This window comes from Fukomys damarensis, unplaced genomic scaffold, assembly GCF_012274545.1.
Source record: "Fukomys damarensis isolate Sample0158 unplaced genomic scaffold, DMR_v1.0_HiC HiC_scaffold_22, whole genome shotgun sequence".
NCBI lineage: Eukaryota > Metazoa > Chordata > Mammalia > Rodentia > Bathyergidae > Fukomys > Fukomys damarensis.
In genome coordinates this window covers 1498938-1511801 of record NW_022900934.1, presented here as the reverse complement: position 1 = coordinate 1511801, position 12864 = coordinate 1498938, and the positions used below count along the sequence as shown (strand labels likewise).

Sequence of the window (12864 nt, the reverse complement as noted above, 5' to 3'; positions counted from 1 at the left end):
CAGGCGAGAAGAGCATATATGTGTGAGCCCCAGAGAGCCAAGAAGGGTGGGGAGTTAATCTACTTTGTGATGGGCCAAGGGGCTTGGGCATTATGATTGCCAGGGCCTGGTGGTCAGGGCGGAGGACCTGGCGGGGCGGATCCTGCCCACCTGTCAGGCTCTGGGTTTTATTTCAAGCTGTTACTTTCCCAGCAACTGTCCCCTCTGACCCCAGAGCTTGGGAACCTTTTGCTCAGACACATTTATGGGCTAAAAGAAATCAGTTCCTTTGTTAGGGAGAAGGGGGGTGACAGGGTCCCCAGACTGACTCCCAAGAGGGACGTGGCTGCTTCTAGTTTGCCTGGGACACAGCCCCTCTTGACCACACAGGGCTGCGTGCTTCTCCAGGGACTTTCCCTCCCTGTGGGGGGATGGCTGGGGCAGGGAGCTGGGGAGTGGTTCCCCAGATGGGGTCCCTGCCGGCCACATGCTGCCAGTGCACAGATATTCTGTGCCTGCTGGGCACATCTGGAACACTGGGCACAGGCAGAGGCTGCCCTGTGACCGTCCTGGGCGAGGAACGCTGTGTGTAGACAGCAGCCCCTAAGAACTGGCTGGTCAGGTTACCTCCAGGAAGCGGGCTGGGCTGACCCTTCTGTCCCCTTCACCCCTGCAAGGGGAGCTCCCAGAGCCGTGAGAGAGGCTGGGCGGCAGAGGACCTGGGCCAGTTCTCCGGTGTTGGGGGCTTGTGCTCCCAAGGCCTTTTCAGGCAGGCCCAGTGCCGCTGGCCCCCAGGGTAATGAAAAGCCAATTCACAGCCTGCCCCACCTTGTCCTGGCCTGCACCTCCTCCCAGAGTCCCCTTCAAGGGTGGTGTCACCTGGTTCACCTGTTGTCCTCGTTGAGCTAAGAGCATCCTCATGACCTTGACACCCCAAGGTCCACAGAGCAGGGTGTCAGGCCCAGGAGGTGGGTGCTTGCAGGGTGGTTCTGATGGGGGCGAGCCCGTGTACAAAGATTCACTGGGGACACTGCCCCCTGGCCAGTGCCATCTGACTGCCAGGGCTGGGGCAAGGCAGCAGGACCCAGGCAGTCATGTTCCTTCTCTGCCTGGGCCCCTTCTGCACCATCACAGCCCTTACCTGGGCATTTCCTCAGTGCCCACTTGCCTGAAGAGGCTCAGGAACGTGCTGTGCTTCAACTTGAAAGCTCACTGCCTTTTGTGTGGGGCAGGCAGTTCTGACACCCACTTCATAGATGAGCAAACTGAGGCCACGAAAAGTCCAACAGCCATGGTTCCCCTCATCCCCTGCTCTGCTCCCCAGCCTCATCAGCCGGCTGCACAGCTGTTCCATGGATGCTGCCAGTGCTGGGGTCTAAGACTGGGCTCCTTTCTGTCCCAGGAGCCCGAAGCCCTTAGACTCAAGAGCTCAGAGAGGCTGGGGCTGGGCAGGAGCTCCAAGGCTGGCCCTCTGCCAGCCTCATTGCCAGGGTGAAGCGAAGGCCGAGGGCTCCTGCACACAGGGAAGCACAGCCTTGTAAACAGGCTGCACTGTGGATGACCCGGCGAGGCCCGAGTTGGCTGCTGAGAAAAGGGGAGCGGGAAATGAAAACAGAGTTCGTGGGCCACCGTGTCATGTATGTAACTGAATCTGCTTTCAAAGCCCCTTTGTGACGCTGCTTAGCCTTCAGCATGGCAGGCGATCGCGGCCAGACCACCACACGACCTCAGGGCCAGTTTGTGGTGGGAGGAGTTTTGGTCTGGGGAGGATGTAATCTAGTTCCCAGTGGGTTTATCTCCCCCATCCTGGGGAGGCAGCCTTAGCGGTCGCAAGCACTTTAACATAATTTTGGGGAAAAATCATTTCACAATTAAGTTGCGATTAGGCCCGGTCTTCCTGCCTGCAGACCGGCTAGGACTTGTTGGAACATAACTCTGGTCACAGCTGAGACCTCAGTGGTCCTGTGATGCTGTGACACTCAAGGGCAAGATTACATCAGCTGAAGACCTCCTGGGTCTTTGAGAACAGAGTAGAAAGGTTTCACCTGGGGAGGGACAAATTCCTTATCAGTTTAACTCATCCCACCAACATCTTTGCTCATCTTACTGTCCTGATCAATAAGATCCTCATCAGCATGAGATCCTCATGGTCATAAGATTATTGCTCACCCCCGAGTGATCTGATTCTTCCTCCAGTGATAAGATCCTTGTTAATTTAGTGCCACCTTTGCCCTCAGAGTCACCTATTACTCCCTGTGAACCCAATAAATAGTGGTGAGCTTGAGGTACCCTCATCTTTGCTGCCCAGAGAAGCCCTGATCAGGCCCAGAACCCTGCTTCTTCCCTAAGTCTCATTTTCTGTCTTAAGCCTTTACTTTGCCTTGTGCTGTCATGGCTCATAGAAAACCAGGACCCATTGCAGGGTCCTCTTTCCCTTTCCCTACACTTAGCACAATCCTGTGAGGACACCACAGGATAGACTGGCTATGAGGAGTGCCTGCCAGGGAGAGAGCTGGAGGTGGACAGCATGGGGCAGGAGATAGAGTGGCCAGGGCCTGGCCCATGAGTAGGAAGGAGACGTGAGCCCTGAGTGTGAGTGAGGCCAGACAGGCCTGCTGCACTCAGATCTGTCAACTGGCGGTTATTTCACTTAGTGACCTCATGCTTACGCCTGGTGACAGTCGGGGCAGGGTAATGAACCAGGCCGATGCCAGCCATGCGCCATCTGATGAGCCACTGGGCAGCACTTGAATAAATGGGGGATTCCTGGGTCTTCTGCGGCTGTAGGTTCTGACTGTGCCAGGAAGATTAGGAATGAAAAGCATATGTCACCCTGTGAAATCTGGGTACTTGGCTGGAAGTGGTTCCCTGTGGGTCCCCAGGTGAGAGGCTGTTCCCTCTGCAGGGGGCCAGTGGCACCCTCCTCAGGGCACTCTTCTGCTCCGGAGTAGCTCAGGACGCAGGGTCACTGCTTACTTCCTCCCTCTGTTTTGCAGGAAGCCTCTGCATGCTGCATCCTGGGAAGGGTTGTGCACTGGGTTTGGGCCCAACCTGCAACTCCCTCCATGTGGCTGCAGGATGGAAGGTGGAAGAACAAAGTGGAAGGCTTGGAGACTCCGGCTGCAGTGATGTGTCACAGGAGGACAAAGCCCTGGCAGGTCGGGGTCTCGAGAAATCTGTAAACCTGTGTTAATCTCTGTCCCAGCACAAGTGCTATCCATTCAGTCCCCTTCCCCTAACAGCTGTTTACTGTGCCCGCTGAAGGCCAGGGGAGCTGGGGCATAGGCAGAGGACAGTGTGTCCTATCCCCGTGCAGCCCTCGGCTGAGTAGGGCTGGGCCTGACCTCAGCGAGTGGACTTCTGGTGAGTCCTGCAGGAACAAGGCAGGAGATGGCTTCAGGAGGACGTTTACCAGCTGGCCAGGAGGTTAGTGGTCACCCTTGCTTTGGATGTCCCCCTCGTAGCTGCACAAGGGCTGTAGATAGGGTTTCTCCAGGCAGTGGGGCGGGGTGCTTTTACCCTGAGCTCTGCGCACAGAGAACCACAGGTTCTGTGCAAAGCTCCCTCCTTCAAGCTCAGGGTGGGGGACCACCTGGCCTCACCAAGGCTACAGAGGGGGAGGCATTAGATTGCGTCTCAGGCTGTTCCCAAATAAAGGAGAGCCCATAGAGGCCCCGGAGTGCTTGGGGTCTGTGAAGGGGATGCACCTCCCAAAAGGTGGGCTTGAGTCTTCCCAGGGGTCAACAAGGAGGAACCCACCACTGGGCATGCACCTGTCAATCGGATGCATTTTCCAGAATATCACTGCCCCACCCTGAAGGATCCGCTCTGGGGTTGTCAGTGTGCCCAGCCATAGGGCCACAGGGCCTGCCTAGTCTCCCAGTAGTCCCCTGGGGATGCAGAGGGCCCTGTTGTCCAAGATGCTCACTTTCTGTCCCAGGGGCTGGGGTTGGGGTTGGGGCTGGCTGCTGGGGTATGTGCTGTGCTGTGCATACTGGGCTGAATTGGGTGGGACTGCTGAGAACTGGTCCAGGCTCTTCTGGTCTGGGCTGGGCTGAGCTGGGAAGGACTGGACAGGTTGGTCTGACCAGCACAGTGTGTGTGACAGTGGGGCCAAACTGCTCATGATCAAGAAGGATCAAGAGGAAAGGATCAAGACCACCAACCACCTCAACCACCCAGCCTCAGGATCTCAGGACAGGTTTCGATCTGGATGGACCTGGAGACTGGAGGTGCCTCAGGCGAAGAGCAGGGGCACCCCAGAAGTGCGGAAGGGCTTTGCCTAATGCCTGTCACGTGCGGCATGTCGTTCATTTGTTCATTCGTTCAGTATATTTATTCCAGATGGGGTCTTACAGACCGGGCTGGCCTCAAACTTGGGCAGTCCTCCTGCCCAGCCTCCCAAGCGCTGGGATTACAGGTGTGCAGCACCATGCCCAGCTTTTTTCTCCACTTCACTGCCTTTCAAAGTTGCCTTTCTTTCTGTTCGTCTTCCCTCTGCCCTCTCCTCCTCTCCCACCCTACTTCCAGCCTGCTTTCTCCTTCATTTCTTCTCCCCGCTCCTAGTCTCACTGTAGAAGAGCCCCAGGGAGCCGCAGCCTCCTGACCTCCGTGCTGCTTCCTCCACCCTCTTCCTGTTGAAGTCTCTTAATGAGGGGCTCCGGCACCCCCTCGAGTGGGCCTGCTGGGCCTGCGGTCCTGGGGGGTCCTCAAGCCTCCTTTGCACGTGGGCAGCTTCCCCCAGGGCCTGTGAGGGGGACCAGCGGGGACTTGGTTTGTGCCAGAGCAGGCGTTCGGTTCGTCACATTCGCGGTGCTCTGCGCAGTGACAGGCTCCGGGGGTGTCAGAAGCATCAGCCACACTCCTGCTGGTGGGGCAGGATCTGAGGCGAGAATCGGAGTGGAAGAAAGGGTTCCAGAACCCTGAGTCATCTGGATAGGAAAGGGGGACTGAGGGGTTAAGGAAGGCACGGTGCACCCCTTTTCTTCTCACCTTCTAACTTCGCATTTTCCACGTTCTCCATGGCGAATAATTGGCACGTGGATAGGTGCATGCAAAGGAAACTGGCGTCTCTGTAGAATCTGGTTAAGAGTGCTCTGAATGCTATAAAATGTGCTGGAGGGGAGCACGAATGAACCTTCGAGTCAGGCTTAGTCCCACTGTCCAGGATTTGCAACAGACCCACTCTGCCACCTGTCAGTGAGGGAAACTTACCTCCCTCAACCCCACTGGGCTTCCCCTGGCCCCCAGCATTTCAGAGGCACAGGGCAGCTCTGAAGATATCTGGGTGGTTCTCTCCACAGTCCTGGGGCTCAGGAGTGAGGCTGCAAAGGGCTGAGCTTGTGCGAATGCTTTCATGTGTACTCACGTGAGCACACACACATATACATGTACTGACATGCGTGCATTCACACAGACTCATGTACACTCACACCCACACGCACCCCAAAACATAGGTGCACAAGTGTACATGGATACACTCATGTGCCCATCCATGGGCATGCAAGCCACACAGCAACCAGGAAGGTGACTGTCCCTGTGTGCCTCCAGGGAATGGAGCCAGGGGTTCTGAGGAACAGCTGAGAGGCAGCCTGTACTGGCTGGAAGCAGCTGGTCGGTGGCTGTTCCTAGGCTCCAGTTTGGGTGGTTGTACCTCAGGCTTGGCCACGCCCACAGAGGTAGGTGGGTGGCCCACAGGTGCCAGACACTTCTAGGTGACCAGCCAGGAGGGCCACCTGGGATACTGACCTCCAGGTAGCCCTCCTAGACCTGCTCTATCTTTGACTCAGTGTCCAGCCAGGCTCTTGGGGCTTCCAGGGACCCTGCTGAGTGGAGCACAGGTCAGGCATCCCCAGGGAGCAGGGTTGGGGGGTGCTTACTGGCACCTGAACCCACACCTGCAGGCCTGGGGTCTGGGTGGCAGGGCAGGGGCATGGTAGGTTTCGTGTTCCAGGGGTACTTCTGAGGCTGAGGAGAGCAGTTGGGGCCCAGGGCAGGCCCAGGAGAACTGCCTGCCTGCAGTCTTGTCTGGGAGCCACTGGAAAGCAGTTTTGGGCATGAAGTTGGCCATGACCTTGGAGTGCCTGTGAGGCATGTGGGTCCGGGGCTTCCTGGGGTCAAGGCCCAGTCCTGTCCCCCAGCTTCTGTGACACAGGTGAGCCATTTTGTGGGCTCTGCACCTTGACCGTGTTCCTGAAAAAAGATGGGACATCTTGGGGCTGGAGCCTGGGCTCGCTTTGTCCCAACAGGGGCCAGCAGGTAGCCTGCAGGTTTGCTCGGGACCTGGGGCATGGGGGACGTGCCTTGGTCTGGAGCCAGCCTGCTCTGCCCCGCGGCCTGCGTTCGTCTGTCAGTGCGGGCCTGGAGTTCTGTTCCTGACTGAAGCAGGCCTGTTGGGAGGAAATGAGAGAACGCTCACCTGGACCAGGGTCGGGGAATAGCTGGGATGTGCTGCCACTGCCGCACCAAGTCCCCGGTCCTGGACTGTCGCACGGGAAGATGGTCTTGCTGCCTCCACCATCCCGGCCACCAGGAGGCCCGGTCCGTGGGTCCGGCACCGTCTCCCTGGCGGGCACCTGGACTGGCCGGGCTGTCTCCCCCTGGCCGTATCCCCTCCAAGGCTGGCTGTTTTGTGGATCCCCCACCCCCCATGACAGCCGCCTCGCTCCAGCTGAGACCGTGGCCGTCCCAGGCTGCGCCTGCCTCCGAGTGCTGCCTGAGATTGGAGTCCGCCAAGCCCATTCCTCATGTGCGAGGAATTTCCCGAGCAGCCACCACCACCGCAGCTGGAACGTTTCTGCAGATAGATCAAGTAAGGGAGAGAAGCACCTCCCGTCTCCTCCCGCAGAGCCTCGGAGACCCCTGGCCTGGCTCAGCCTCTGTCAGAGGGGAGATAAGGGGCTCTTGGCATCTTGTGGCCTGAAGAACCCGCCCGGCTCGCTGACAGGGAGGCGCCAGAGGTGCCGCCAGCCGGCGAGACTGCTCCTCCCAGCTGGGAAGCTCCGTCCTCTCTTCCCTTGGGGCTGCGGGAAGACGTCCCAGCTGGCCTGGACTCTTCTCTAGCTGGTGGCCCCTTCAGCCATGCCAGAGCCGGTGCTGAGAGGGAGCCTGGCAACCTTGAGGGTCGTGCCTGGGCATACCATCTCCAGTCAAAGTGGGCCGGAGCCAGCGCAGCCTGCAAGAAGTGAACCCCAAGTTTGTGACGCTATGCTGCAGGCCAGGGACGTGCAGGGAGGAGCAGACAGGCACTGTCCTTCTGAGTCTCGCAGCACCGGTTAGGTGTGTGGAGCCTGCACAGGTAAACACAGGAGCTCAGTAGTGAGGGGCTGTCCGCACAGGGTCCCTGGGGGACAGCAAAGCCTACCTGTCTCTGACACCTCTGAGCACAGCATTTGTCCCAGCTGGGAGCCCAGGGGCTGGAAACAGGTAGCCATACAGGTTGCCTATTGTGTAGTAAAAACTGGAAAGACTCGTGAAAATCCAGTGTTTGTCCTCTTGAAAAAATTCACAGAGAGTTGTGTCCACAGTGGTCAGGTGAGAACTCATCCCTCAGAGAGGCAGAGGCCCCAACCACTCCCTACTATCTTCCTATTTTCTGCTGGCCTCTTTGATGCTGAACCCTGTGTTATGGCTCATATCTACCCCTCAGAGCCTCGTGTGCTTATAAGTGGGGCCCTTGGAGGTAACTGGATTATGGGTGTGTGATACTGGATCAGTCCCCTGACGGGTTTATAGCTGGGTGTGATGTTGGGAGGTGAAGCCTGGGTGAGAGGAGCTGCGCCACTGGGAGCATGGCCTGGAGATGCACACATCCCTCCTCCCTCGAGGGATCTCTGCCTGCTGCATACCCTGCCGTGGACTGTTTCTCCTCTGCAACGCCCCTGTGCCAGGCCACCGTGCCTTGCAGCCAGCTGACTATGGACCGAAACCTCCACAAGCCGTGAGCTGCAGCAGATCTTTCCTCCTCTAACTTTGGGTGTTGAGTATTTTGTTCCCATAGTGCTGTTTTACCGGAGCATCAGTCCTCTTTGGGGAGGTTGCCTTTCATTGTAGGACCACTTGCCCTGGACTCTGGAGGCTGCAGCTAATTGCTGACTTGCTGTGGCCTTGAGCAGAGCCCCATCCCTCCCTGTGCCTCCGTTTCTCCGGCCCAGGGACTGATGCTCCCGGCAGGCTTGCCAGTGGTTGGGCTCAGAAGCTCAGTGAGCACTGATGCCCTGCAGAGGAGAAAGCTGTGTGCCCCCAAGTGTGCTTCCCTTGCGAGGCTGCTGCAGGAACACGAGATACCCACCTTTAAGGGTGGCTCCAGTTGTGTGATTCTGGGTCTCTGGACCCTATCAATAACTGCTAAGTGTGATTCCTGCTTGGTGGTATGGGTTCTGGATAGCTGTGATGCAGGGACGCATTACTAAACCTAGAAGGCTCAGAGGCAGTTTAGACATCTGGGAGGGGGCCGTTTGCTCTCCATCTTTGTGGAGACAGGCCTTAGAGTCTTCTTTCATTTATCTATTTAGTTTTCTCGGAGACAGGGTCTCACTATGTATTTCAAGCTGGACTTGGACTCACAGCAATCCTCCTGCCTCAGCCTCCTGAGTCCTGGGATTACAGATATGGGCCATCACACCCAGCCTGGAGTCCCTCTCTTCGACCCCTAACAGGTTTGGATGAATGGAGCATGTGGAGCAGGTTTCTCAAAGTGGAATGGGAGGGGTCACTTGAACGTTGCCACGCAGTTCAAAGAGCCAGGTGAACACAGGCTAGGAGGGTGGTACGGGCGGACCTGCCACCCGGCTCTTGGTGCTGTGTGTCGGGCTGGGACCAGGAGTAGAATTACTCTACACAGCACTTTCCAGAGGTGTGGAGTTCAGGGTCCCTGCTGAGAAGCATCTCATGGGCCACCCGTCGGAATCCTCTGCAGAAGGGAAGCTGGAGTAAGCACCTTGACGGTGAACATCCCCCAGCGTGCACTCCCCGGGGAGCAGCCTGTTTTCTTCTCCGCTGGCCAGTAGGAAGCCCTCTTTCAGCAGCCCGGGGGCTTGTGCTCCGGCTTGGGGGTCTCGCTGCTCGTACCCTTTGGGCAGTGAGGGCTCCTGGTGTGGTCTCAGTCCCCTGCCGCTGGCCTCCCTGAGGGCGCGCTCCCTCCCTCCTCTTGCTCGCTGCCTCGCTGGCCTTCATGTGGCTGACAGTGGAAGCTTCGGCTGGGCTGGTCCGGGGGCTGAGCGTTTCCCATGTCGAGGGCTGGACCTCGAGGGACCAGGGGGCTGCACAAGGCTGTGGGGGCCGAGGCATGGGTGGGGTGTTTGCCCAACCCTGCTGTGGCATTTTCCTCTGTTGGCTCTTTCAAGGCCTGATAAATAGGCCTGCTCTGGTGGGAGGCCTTCTTGGGGCTTATCTGGCCACATAATCCTCTGGCCTTGGCTGCGGTTCCCAGGGCCTGCCTGGACGCCTGTCCACCCCTGTGGGAGCTGGGGGAGGAGGGGACGAGGTGGAATCAATGCCCCTTTCTCACCCTGCTCGGTTGTCGGGGTGGGCTGGGCAGCGGGGCTGCTCAGGAGCCTCTCTACACCAGGACGCCCATTTCCAGCAACTCCAAGCCCCGTGTCCGAATCTGTAGCTATTTTGCCAGCCTGCCGGATCCACTGAAAGGCGGGTTGAGACAGCCCCCAGTCTCATGGGTGGGTAAACTGAGTCTCAGGTTGCACAAATGAGGTGCAGCTGCCTTTCAGCCCTGACTTGCAGCCCTGTGTCTGCCCCCAGCCCAGATGAGACCCTGCCAGGCTCACCTCAAGTCCGGCTCTATCCGAGCTGAACGTCTGGCTCGGCCACGTTCCCGCCAGAAACAGACCCACTGTTGTCCCGACCCCTTCCTTTGCCCCTGGCGGGAGGGGTCAGCCTCTTGCCACCACTTCCCAGCTGTGGCCTGGTGGACACTGACCTGGGCGTCCACAGGCAGGGCTGTGCAGGGCTGAGGGACAGCTGGGGCTCAGAGCCGTCTGCCTGGCGGGTTTCCCTCTTCCTTGCCTTGCCTATCTGCGGCAGGTAAGGGTGCCCCATGGACCCGCTGTCCTCATCTAAGAAGTGGGGGTGATTCTGAGCTAGCCTGGCGCCGGTCTCTTGTGTCCTCTCCCGCCCGAAGGCCCGCTGTGGCCTGCCTTATGGCTGGAGGCCACTCAGGCTCCATAAGGAAGGGCCGGGGGCCTCTCAGTCCGCCCAGCCCTGAGCTAGGAGCTTCTGCACCTGTGGGCTTGCAGGCCGGAGCAGGAGCGTGCTGAGCGAGGCGGGAGGGAGGAAAGGGCTTTTCGCAGGGGATCAGGTTGGGGTGGGAGAGGGGTGATGGGGCCTGCAGTGGAGACGTGGGGACGGGCAGGCACCGGTCTGTAGACGAGGGCTGGAGCGGGCGACGCGGCATCCGGTCCTTTTCGGCTCTCAGCGCCAGCCTCCGCTCGCTCTCCTGCGGGACCTTCTCTGAGTTGCACCGATGCACGCTCACAGCAGCCTGTGCGCAGCTCTGACAGCCGCACCCCCACCTCCTTCTCCCTCCCGCAGCTGCTGGGCACTGGGCGGTGGGGCTGGCGTCGTGGCTTCTGCCAGTCCCGGAGTTAGCTGTTAGGCCTCGAGCAGGGGCTGATGTGAGCTCATAGCCTCCCGAAGGCCCAGCCAGGCCGCGGGTGTGGCCACACTGCCAGGCTCCCTCCCAGCAGTGCTGCAGGGCGCCTGGCCCAGAGCTCCCCTTCAAAGTCCTCAGCAGTCTCGTGGGCAGGCCCCCAGTGTGTTAGCTGCACCCCTGACTCCACATGTGCTCCGCTCCCCTCTGCCCCAGTGGCACCCGGGTCCAGACCCGTGCGGCCTGCGAGCTCCTGGCCCTTCCTGCCCCAGCCTGGCGCCTCTCGGACTTTGAGCCTGGGCCACAGCTGGGCCCGGGTGAGGGCGGCTCCAGGCACAGACCACACTGACCTTTGGCAGCACCCCGAATGCAGGTGGGGGTGGCGAGGCAGCACCCCGAATGCAGGTGGGGGTGGCGGCGGGGCCCCTTGAGGGTTGGGGCAGGAGGGCGAAGGGCCGCCCGAGAGCCGCGCACTGCACAGCGTGCAGCAGGTGTGGCTCGTCGCCCACCCAGCCATAAAGCTGGGTGATGGCTCAGCACCCCAGCTGCGAGCGAGTCCTTGTCCTCACCGTGCCCCTCCCAGCAGCTGAGCCACGCAGAGCTCTTCCTGGAGAGGGCAGCCTGGGCCTGCTCGGAAGCCACACGCAGTCCCCGCGCCCCTCACTGCTGTGGCAGGGGAGTCCCTGGTCCCCTGCCCCTTGTCACAGGGTGGGGAGTGTGGGTCCAGGGCGCAGGGCTCTGGTGCTCCAGCCCAGTGCCGCCCTGCTCCCCCTAGTACCCTCTGCTCCAAGGTCAGATCCAGTGTGGACTCTGGAGCCAGCGTCCTGCTCACTTCTGTCTGCGGCCCCCAGCCCATGGTGATCTAGCCGGCGCTTCCCAGCTGGATATATGCGCCTGTCTGTCCTCCCAAGGAGGGGACTGGCCTCGGGGGAGCCGCGCCGCCCTGCTGAACCTGCTGAGGCCCCTCCCGGCTGGCCAGGACCCGGATCACCTGGGAGCTCTCACAGTTTCCGGTTCCCATGGGTTCTGCAGCACTGATGGCGGAGCCTGTGCCCAGCGACTCCGCTGTGGTGCCCCTGCCACTCCCTTGTCCTGGCCCTTGCCCAGGGCTTTACACCTCACGCCTGCTCAGCACAGCTCCCCATCAGCATCTGCCCCTCCACCCACTGACTGGTGGGTCTCTGCCCCGCCCCCAAACAGACTCTATGTGGCCTGGCCCCGCCTCTCACCTTTGCCCCGCCCCTCACCCCTGTGACCCTTCCTAGGGCTGTTGGTCCCTCAGAGCCCTGGGCCACCCACTCTACCCCCTTCGTCTGGGCAGGGGGAACTGAATTGCGAGGTATGGAGAGCATCCTGGTCGCAGAGCTTCACCCTCTCTGCAGCCTCATGGAGCAAGGTGGAGGGGCCCGGCGCTCACTGAGGACTGGGCTGGATGGGGTGACTAGCGACTACTGCCACCCTCCCCCATTAGTTAGAGGACTGGAGTGGGGCACATCCCTCACCCTCTCGCCCTGCCCCACTCACCTGGAGCAATCCCCCATCCTCTCCCAAGGGGCTGCATTTGGAGGAGGCACAGCCATCACAGTGTCGGGTGCCCTGCTGCCCTGGGCATCTGCCCGGGGCCTTGCTGAGCCTGTGGTCAGCCCTCCCATCCTGATCTTAGGAGGAGGGTTGGAGCTCTGAGCTCCTGTGCTTCTTTGGCCAATGAAAGTGCAACAACTGAGACTTTCCTGGGCAATGGGCATCAGAGCTGGGCTTTAGAGGTTGAGTAGGAGTTTTCCAGGAGAAAGCATACCATAAGCAGGAGGCTGGAGGCTTGTCAGTGGAGGAGCACCCTGCAGGGGTGCTCGCCTCAGCTCTCACTCACTTACCACGGCTTCCCCTCCCAAGTGCCCAGCTCTTGCCCTAACGTCAGAGGGGCCCTGAGGTCTACTTATTTCTGCAGCTGTACGAGACCTGCCGTCTTCCAAGCTGTCCTGCTGTAGCTGGGCGAGGGCCTGGGTCCTCGCCCCATTCTTAGGATGGAAATCTTTTCATTTTTCTTTTGTGCTTGTGAGGCAGGCAGTGGCTCCACTGAGCTGACTCCCCAGCCCCAGGATATGCAGCTTTGAAATGCCCTGCACCCTTCTGGTTTGCCGGGTGGGCCTAGGAAGATACCTCAGATTCACATGGTAGAGGGGAACCCCTTGGGGGCATGGACCTGCCGTGTGCCAGGTGCTGGGGTTCAGGGACAAGCTCCTGTTCTCACAGGCTTACAGGAGGATGGGAGGGTGTGGGGGAAG

General features: G+C 59.8%; 1 long non-coding RNA gene across 1 annotated transcript; it reads right to left on the bottom strand.

Annotated features, from left to right (window-relative positions):
* Positions 1-4307: 4307 nt before the first annotated feature.
* On the bottom strand, positions 4308-5552 carry LOC104871738. Its single transcript, XR_782961.1, has 3 exons — positions 5194-5552; positions 4972-5094; positions 4308-4861 (listed from the first exon to the last, which is right to left on the bottom strand). It is a non-coding gene; the product is annotated as an uncharacterized LOC104871738 (long non-coding RNA).
* Positions 5553-12864: the final 7312 nt, after the last annotated feature.